Source organism: Schistocerca cancellata, chromosome 9, assembly GCF_023864275.1.
Source record: "Schistocerca cancellata isolate TAMUIC-IGC-003103 chromosome 9, iqSchCanc2.1, whole genome shotgun sequence".
NCBI lineage: Eukaryota > Metazoa > Arthropoda > Insecta > Orthoptera > Acrididae > Schistocerca > Schistocerca cancellata.
In genome coordinates this window covers 358,749,087-358,758,228 of record NC_064634.1, presented here as the reverse complement: position 1 = coordinate 358,758,228, position 9,142 = coordinate 358,749,087, and the positions used below count along the sequence as shown (strand labels likewise).

Below are 9,142 nucleotides of genomic sequence, written 5' to 3'. Positions count from 1 at the left end.
AAGCTAAAACGCATGTACTTCGGAGCTATGAAATCATGTTGGTCAGTCTTATCTAGTCAAGAATTTTTGTGCAATCCCATCTCAGTAATCAAGCAGCGCAGTAATTAGGTCTGATACTACCTAGAGTCTTCCAGTTATTTATTCATTTCTTCATTTAACGTTTGATGCTCTTGGACAGTCACAACTGCATTAACTATTGAAAACGATGAAATTTTAAAAATCTACTTAATAAACAAAAGGAAGAAATGAAAGACCAACGTGCAAGTATTTCCAGTTGTTACGCTTTTGCTATTTTAGTGGATAACTGAGTTTTATTGCACGAGTCTCCGTATCGAAAAAGTATAAACGTTTTTTGTCTCCGGTTAAACATGCCTGGTAGAAGTCTAATATAAATCTCTCCTGATATACTAAAAGAAAATCCCACTGTGGCCGTGAAATATGCAATCTGATTACATTTAAATGAACCAGCTTCGTACGAAAATAAAGTTCTGCCCCTCCTGGCGTGTGATAAGTCGAGAGTACTCCACGTTAGTTGTAAAAGTAAAAAATTCACACAACTCCACGTGGCAATCATTAAATAAAACAGAGAAAGACACACTGCACCCATTTTTAAAATAAGTTTAGTAAAATATCACAAGCATCTGCCAGTAAAAGGAAAGTCTTATTCAAAGCAGCCCAATTGTTCTCTGTTTATTAGCTTCGCAGAAGGTCGCTGAAAATGAAAGTGTGCTATTACTAGTTAGCCATCTCTCTTTTCTTTTGCTTTCCACCCTTACATGAGCAACTCTGCCTGTTGCGTCAGTTATTAGAATGAATTAAATCACGCTCCAGTAAAGAATAATCCAATGTCGCGGAAAGAGATACCGACTTTTTAACAAACAGATGTTGGAAAGTGTCTTGGGGAAAAGTCGATGCTGTGTGTTGTATTTACCACTAAGGTCGACAACTGGCTAATTTTAATCCTCCTTTAAAGCTGTTTGTGTGTTTTTAAATTTTTATGTCCTCTGTGTACATCCTAGCTAAGTAAGGGAAGGCGGGGCAAGACGGGGAGGTGGGGTAAGACGGGGAAGGGCTATAAGGTACAGTTAGAGTATTGCCATCTGTGGATAGCTACGTCAACATCATCAGTAAACAGGTCCCAGTGTGTTGACATTGCTGAACCTTAGTTTCGCGGCGGTTTCTGTGAGCTTTGCAAGGTAAGTACAATTGTTATACTGATTTGCAATGTTTTACACCTTTCGAGATCCTAAAACATGTGTTTCCTGAACATTTGCCCACACTGTATAAATAGCACTGAACAGTACGTCTTATTAACAGTAAACTGCTGTGTCAGTAGTCAATGTCTTCACTACATAGTGTTCATGTAGGTCTTAATATAACCTGACAGCATAGTAGGGAGCAAGACGGGGTGGGGCAAGATGGGGAGCTTCCCTGTCTTGGCCCTACTATTTGTCCAACCATTACGTTCTTATCGTCTCGCTGCGGGTTTTGAACACGTACATTATACGTTGAATGCAATTGTAAATAGAATGGTATTCGTTATTCCAATGTTTCCTAATTAACTAGAAAGTATGCCTTAGGCTATATGGTGAATAAAAATACACAAAACGTGCAAAGTCAGTATTCTTGCTATGCCTTAACGACTGACTATTGGAAATATGGTATTTACTATATAATATAGATTACCAGGAATGATCTGACTCAATAGTACGTTCCACGTGTTTTATTTCAGATGGTTCGCAAGTTTCGGTGACAAACGTCTAGGCAAGATTGGTCATTGGAGTCAATGGAAGGCGCTGTAAATGCTGTTATAGAAGGTCATATGGGTTCTATCATGGCTGCTCGATAGTTCAACGTGCGACAGAAATCTGTGTTTCAGCGTCGGGGTGCCCACGACACTTGTGCAGGGACAAAAAGTGATGATGACGAGGCTGTCCACACTTGTGTACTATGTGAATGTAAGAGGCCTAAATAAAACGTAATACCTGATTCTACAATTCGCAGAACCATGTTTCGAAACCTTATCGTCACATGATTTCGTTATTCCAGTCCTTATTTAAGCTTTAGAGATGAATTCATGCTAGTTCCCCATCTTACCCCGCATATGGGGCAAGCCGGGGAATAGGTAGTTTCTGTTTCAAATCGAGATATTTCTAACTAAATGTAACAAGTTTGCAGGTTTCTTTGCATGCTATTGTAATTCAATGGTTAAGTAAACAAATGGTAATCAAACCTACTTGAATTTGTTTATTTTTGTCCCTTTTGTAAGGGTTTAAAGTTAGCTTCCCCATCTTGCCCCGCCATCCCCAAATTATTAGCTCTTGCTTAAACCACTTGTTCCAGTGCATAACCTGCTACAGCTGATTCATGCGTCACGATCGAACGTTTGCGTGCTTAGATACAAACAGTTCGACTTTCTGAGCTTATTTGAACTGCAGTTGCTTTCTGAGTTGTTAAAACCTGTAAAGGTGTCTTCAACATCGGAAGACGAAACGTTAGGCAGAGAACTGTGCTTTGCATTACGGCCTGATGCCCTTGAAACAAATGTCAGCAGTAATGCAAATAACTGGCCGTGAAAGCCTACATTCTACGGTGAATTTTTTATTTCTCAAGATAAAGTTAACTGGTTCAACACGCATATTTACAGTTACAATCAGGACGCTATAACAACAGCGAGTGGTCTTCTAACATGCACCTGTTCAAGATTCAAAGACATACTCCTCTGGAGAGAAACTGGTATAATCATTAACGATGAAGGAAAAATATTATTCTCTCGTATTCCTCATAGGTGGACATGTAAAATATGCTTTTGTATTATTTACCATTTCCTATTGTAAAACAGTGTAGATAAAGCAGAGAATTATCATTGCCGAACGGAGAGCGAGTCCAACTCCCCGTGTGAAATGTAATAACACCGCAAACTGCGTCGCTATCGTAACTGAGCTGAAGTAAACGCAATTGAAAACGGCAAATTTCCCCTCATACCAGGTAGAAATAACCTTGTGTGCACGTCCACTAATCTACACAGTTCAGCAAGAAGTGTTTAGCGTTTGGAAAAGACCACTGCCAGCGAAAAGACTTCCCTGTCCTAAAGGGGGTGTGGGGGGGGGGCACTATCCAGAGAACGGCGCCTGCTTTTAAAAGATAGGGTCCGTATGATCGTTGAATTTGAAACACTCGCGCAACTTTCTCGTTCCGTGACTGTTATGCACCGTTCGCTTCTCTCTTTGCATACTACATTAACTTCAAGCCACCAAAGAATAATCACTCATGGAACACTGGACCAAGGAAATGATAAACTGCTTTCGGCACGGCAAGAACATCTGTAGACAGCGCGTCGTCTGGCTCATTGTTCATCGCCTACAGCGCTTACGCATCTTCCGTGTATTTCCTGGGAGTTTGCATCTGCGAGACGCATCAGGCGTCCTCAACAGGGAACAGATTTTCCAAAAAGTTAATAAAAGCAAATGTGAATGTATGCTTTCCCGGCGTATACAGCTGGCGAAGAGTTCTCGGGCTTCCAGCCGGGTGGCGGTGTCTTCAAACTGCGACGTTTCGACGAGTGACATACTCATCATCTTCTGGCGAAGTGCCGAGACTTTGCGGATGCCGGTCCCTTTATACCTGCGGTGTGCCCCCCACCTCCTGGCCGCGGGAGGCTGGGTCCAGAGGAGCCGTCGGGCGGGGTGGAGGGGGAAGCGGGTGCGCCGTTCGTGTCTCTGTCAGAGCATTCTGGTCGCGTCTCGTGAGCTGGACGGTTCTTGGTGCGTTCTTGGCGTATTGCAGCTAATGCTGGATTCCAGGCCGCGCTCAGTTGATAGCCTTCGTCCCTGTTCACAAGATTCTCGTGGACCCGTATTTCTATTGATTCTTTAATGACTCTATCCCAATAGCTCCCGGCTCGGTAGAGCACCCTGGTGTTTTCGAAATCAAAGTGTGGTTTTCTTTGATGCTATCTTCAGCTATAGCAGATTTCTCTATCTGTCCAAGTCGAACATGCCTGATGTGTTCCTCGCACCTTTTAGAGATGCAGCGCTGCGTTTGACCAATGTACTGCACACTACATTAGCAGGCAATGCTGTATATACCAGGTGTGTTTAGTTTGAGTGGGTCTTTAGCTGAGCCCAGCAGCTCTTTCGTCTTCGGCGGTAGTCGGAAGATTTTCTTAATAGCCTCCCGATTTTGGCTGATGTGGGCCCCAAATATGGAAGAAAGGCGAGTCTCTTGTTAACTTCCTCTTCCTCTTCCTGAAATTTGTCAGCCTGTCTCCTCTTGAAGGCCCTGCCAATCTGTGTTTCACTGTATCCGTTTTTCCGAAATACCTCTCTTAGGTGGTGTAATTCGTCTGAGAGGCTTTCTTTGTCACAAATGACGTGCGCCCTATGTACCAAGGTGGTCAGTACTGACTGGCGTTGCGCCGGATGGTGGCAGCTGGTTGCATGGAGGTACAGGTCTGTGTGCGTCTTTTTTCAATATACTGAATGGCCCAGCGTGCCATCCGCTTTCTTCCTGATCAGTATGTCCAGGAATGGAATACAGCCATTCTCTTCTACTTCCATCGTGAAGGTGATATTCTCATGTATGCCGTTTAATAGAAGCAGTTTACCACACCCTGTAGCCCTTGTCTCATCACTCAGCAAACTTTTTCAATACAACAGCGCACCGTTTCATTTTAAATTTTAGGGTGGAATTAAAAAGAATGTGGATGTAATCGGGCCATAACACAGTCACCTGCTTCACAGCCGGTTTGATGAAGTTCTACCAGGAACCCAGCGAAAGCAGGTGAGGAGCAGTCCTGCATCGGTGCCACCTCGCTCCAGTCACAGAAATTCTCCTGTGAACTGAAGTTTGGAAGGTAGGAGACGAGGTACTGGCAGAATTGAAGCCGTGAGGATGGGTTGTGAGTCGTGCTTGGGTAACTCAGTTGACAGAGACCACTTGCTCGCGAAAGGCAAAGGTCTCGAGTTCGAGTCTCGGCCCAGTACAAAGTTTTAATCTGCCAACAAGTTCCATATCAGCACACACTCCATTGCAGAGAGAAAATTTCATTCTGGTAGCAAACTGAATATTGCGATACACAAAAAATCAAATGGTTCAAATGGCTCTGAGCACTATGGGACTTAACATCTGTGGTCATCAGTCCCCTAGAACTTAGAACTACTTAAACCTAACTAACCTAAGGACATCACACACATCCATGCCCGAGGCAGGATTCGAACCTGCGACCGTAGCAGTCGGCGGTTCCGGACTGAGCGCCTAGAACCGCTAGACCACCGCGGCCGGCTGCGATACACAAAATGGAGTTCAGATGATAGTGTGTGTAGTTCTCCTTTATGAAACAAACTGTCCATTTCCTCCTCCCCCTGTGTGTTCATCTCTCCCTTCCCCTCTCTCCGTCCTTTCACCCCCTCTTTCCATCCATCTCTTTCCGTTTTATGTCCATCTCCTCCCACGATATCTGTTCCCATCTCCTCCTTCTGCCTCGTCTCTCCACATAATCACGCTCACCCCAATAGGGGGCTGGTGGTCCTTACCTCCATAATATTTGTTTCCAGACTGTAACTAATATGTGTACCGGTTCTGTGGTTATTGTTGCATCATTGTGATTCGACCAGGTGTTGTTGATGTGACTGGAAATTTATTTATTAGTCTGACAAACGTCTCTAAGATAATTTGACCCAAAACCCCGTGCTCCAGAGCGTCCAGTTCACTGCTCGGGTCGCAGCCATCTGTCCCGATCATATGTTTGCCTGCAGTTTTTCATTGGTCGGCATCGCCCTGTTTACAACTTCGTATCGTGTGCTGTGCCTTAGTGGCAGTAACAAAGCGCTGAGACATTTCCCCGTACGATTTTTCACCGATACTGCGGGAATATCTTTTCTTGAGGGGGTTGCTTTCGACGCTGTCATATACTTTCTTTTCCACTCTTATGGCAGTATGATGGAAGGATCGGACGGATTACTGACTTGAATTACAAACTGCAAAAATTTGTACATTTATTTAAATAAAAACCTTTAGACATAACAGATCGCAATAATAATGTTTAGTCTCGAAATGTAAAACGAGGGCAAGTGACGAACAGCTTCAACACTTACAATTATGCCAAAAAATGTCTAGTAAACAAAAAGAAGATCAAAGACATAAGCCTCTTAACAACTCTCAAAACATCACGCTTAAAAACAGTATCACTTTTAAAACACAGCTTAATGGTAGCGAAACCAATATTTAAAACAGAACTTCCGAACGATTACGGAAGCTGACAATTATACACTGAAGCGCCAAAGAAACCAATATAGGCATGAATATTCAAATACAGAGATATGTTAAAGGCAGAAGACGGCACTGCGGTCGGTAACGCCAATATAAGACAAGTGCCTGGCGCAGTTGTTAGATCGGTTACTGCTGCTTCAGTGGTAGCTTATCAAGATTTAAGTGATTTTTAACGTGATGTTACAGTCGGCGCACGAGCTATGGGACACAGGAAGCGAGGAAAAGGGATTTTTCCTGTACTAGCATTTCACGACTGTACTGTGAATATCAGGAATCCAGTAAAACATCAAATCTCCGACATCACTGCTGCCGGGAAAAGATCCTGCAAGAACGGGACCAACGACCACTGAAGAGAATCGTTCAGCGGGACAGAAGTGCAACCCTTCCGCAAATTGCTGCAGATTTCAATGCTCGGTCATCAACAAGCGTCAGAACCGTTCAACGAAACATCATCGACATGGGCTTTAGGAGCCGAAGGCCCACTCGCGTACCCTTGATGACAGCACGCCAAAAAGGTTTACGCCTTGCCTGGGCTCGCCAGCAACGACATTGGAAGCATGTTGCCTGGTCGGATGGGTCTCGTTTCAAATTGTATCGAGCGGATGGACGTCCACGGGTACGAATGTAAAGGTGTGGGGCGTGTGCAGTTGGAGTGATACGGAACCCCTGATACATCTAGATACAACTTTGATAGGTGACTGATCACCATTCATGTCCACTGTGCATTCCGACATACTTCGGAAATTCCAGCAGGACAATGCGACACCCCACACGTGCAGAATTGCTACAGAGTGGCTCCAGGAACACTCTTCTGATTTCAAACACTGACCACCAAACTACCCAGAAATGAACATTATTGAGCATTTATAGGATGTCTAGCAACGTGCTGCTCAGAAGAGATCTCCATCCCCTCGTACTATTACGAATTCATGGTGTCAGTTCCCTTCAGCACTATTTCAGAAATTAGTCGAGTCCACGCCACGGCATTTCTGCGTGCTCGCGGGAGCCCTACACGATATTAGGCAGGTGTAGCAGTTTCTTTGGCTCTTCAATGTATAACACAATGTTAAAAATCAAACATTTAAGACTGGTAGCTTAGTTCGAGAATGACTTCGATGGAGTTTCGATTCTAGAAAATTTTGTTCAAACGTAACTGCTATGAAACATCCACCTGGTTCCATTACACCTGCCGACTGGTTACTTCATAATGGCTGAACAATTAATCATCATCCGTGCATATAGTTTACACCAAAATTAGGCATTACTCGAAGGTGTGCCTGACACACTTCAGTGTTAGACACAAGACACCACAGCATTCTACAACCTCAATTTAACGTGCGCCTCTCGTGTGTCGTTAACAGCTTAAATATTTTAAAAACGTCTTCCAGAGTCGCGCAGTAAGTTTTTATCACTACCCACTGGCCACTTGGAAACACTTCCATAAGTCACTTAAAACAACAGTTCATTCCGAGTAGTTGCACCCTTGTACATGCAACGAATACTTCATTCGCTGCGCATTTAACCTGATTACTGACGGCCAGTTCATTTGACAAAGAAATAAATAAGTTTGCATCCAAATGGAACGGTTTAATCCCTACAGGTAAGTGAGGGCGGCATTAGCGAAACACCAGCTTACAGTATCTGATCGAAAATCTATCTTTATGAGCACATGCTCATGACATTTACTTGTGGGTTACCCAATGACGCACCGTGTCCAAAATGCCAGAATTATGAGCCGCATTTATACGTTCAGCACTCTGGAGTCACACTTTCCATAACGTCGACTGAGTACTCTGAGAACTCAACCGGACACGTCTCTACTGATGACACCCGTTGCCTCAAACGCTCTGCGCCCGCATCTCGTGGTCGTGCGGTAGCGTTCTCGCTTCCCACGCCCGGGTTCCCGGGTTCGATTCCCGGCGGGGTCAGGGATTTTCTCTGCCTCGTGATGGCTGGGTGTTGTGTGCTGTCCTTAAGTTAGTTAGGTTTAAGTAGTTCTAAGTTCTAGGGGACTTATGACCACAGCAGTTGAGTCCCATAGTGCTCAGAGACATCAAGCGCTCCGCTGACAGTAGCCCTGAACTTGGTTCTCAGTGAACTTCCTTGACAAGGCTCAGAGCCACATTGTCGCCAGAGGGACCATACACCTGATCTTACAAGCGGCCCGCAGACCTACTGTTGTGCCAAACTTGTTACATAAACAAAAATAGCGCCACCCTTGACACTTACCCCCTCCCGATTTGATTACATAAGGCTAAACGATCAGATCAGTCTCGAGAACCAGCTTTATTTGGGAAAAGTGAGCTCTCGCTTCTCGCTTCTCTTCCAGTGTGAATATCAATCAACAAAACTGTTTCTAGAATGAAATTTTCACTCTACAGCGAAGTGTGCGCTGATATGAAACTTCCTAGCAGATTAAAACTGTATGCCGGCCCGAGACTCGAACTCGGGACCTTTGCCTTTCACGGGCAAGTGCTCTACCAACTGAGCTACCCAAGCACGACCCACGCCCCGTCCTCACAGCTTTAATTCCGCCAGTATCTCGTCTCCTACTTTCCAAACTTCACGGAAGCTCTCCTGCGAATCTTGCAGAACTAGCACTCCTGGAAGAAAGGATATTGCGGAGACATGCCTTAGCCACAGCCTGGGGGATGTTTCTAGAATTAAATTTTCGCTCCACAGCGGAGTGAGCGCTGATATGAAACTTCCTGGCAGATTCAAACTGTGTGCCGGACCGAGACTCGAACTCGGGACGCAGTTTTAATCTGCCAGGAAGTTTCAACAAAACTGTTGCTGGAGTTGGAAACTTGGTAATTTGGAATGGACTTTTGAGCTTGGACAAAAGCTTTTCGGTGATTAATTTCAGTGGCTT

At 44.5% G+C, this 9,142-nt stretch overlaps 1 non-coding gene across 1 annotated transcript; it reads right to left on the bottom strand.

Moving 5' to 3' along the window:
* Positions 1-8,695: 8,695 nt before the first annotated feature.
* Positions 8,696-8,770, bottom strand: Trnas-uga (transfer RNA serine (anticodon UGA)). The gene has a single exon. It is a non-coding gene; the product is annotated as a tRNA-Ser (tRNA).
* Between the last annotated feature and the right edge of the window lie 372 nt (positions 8,771-9,142).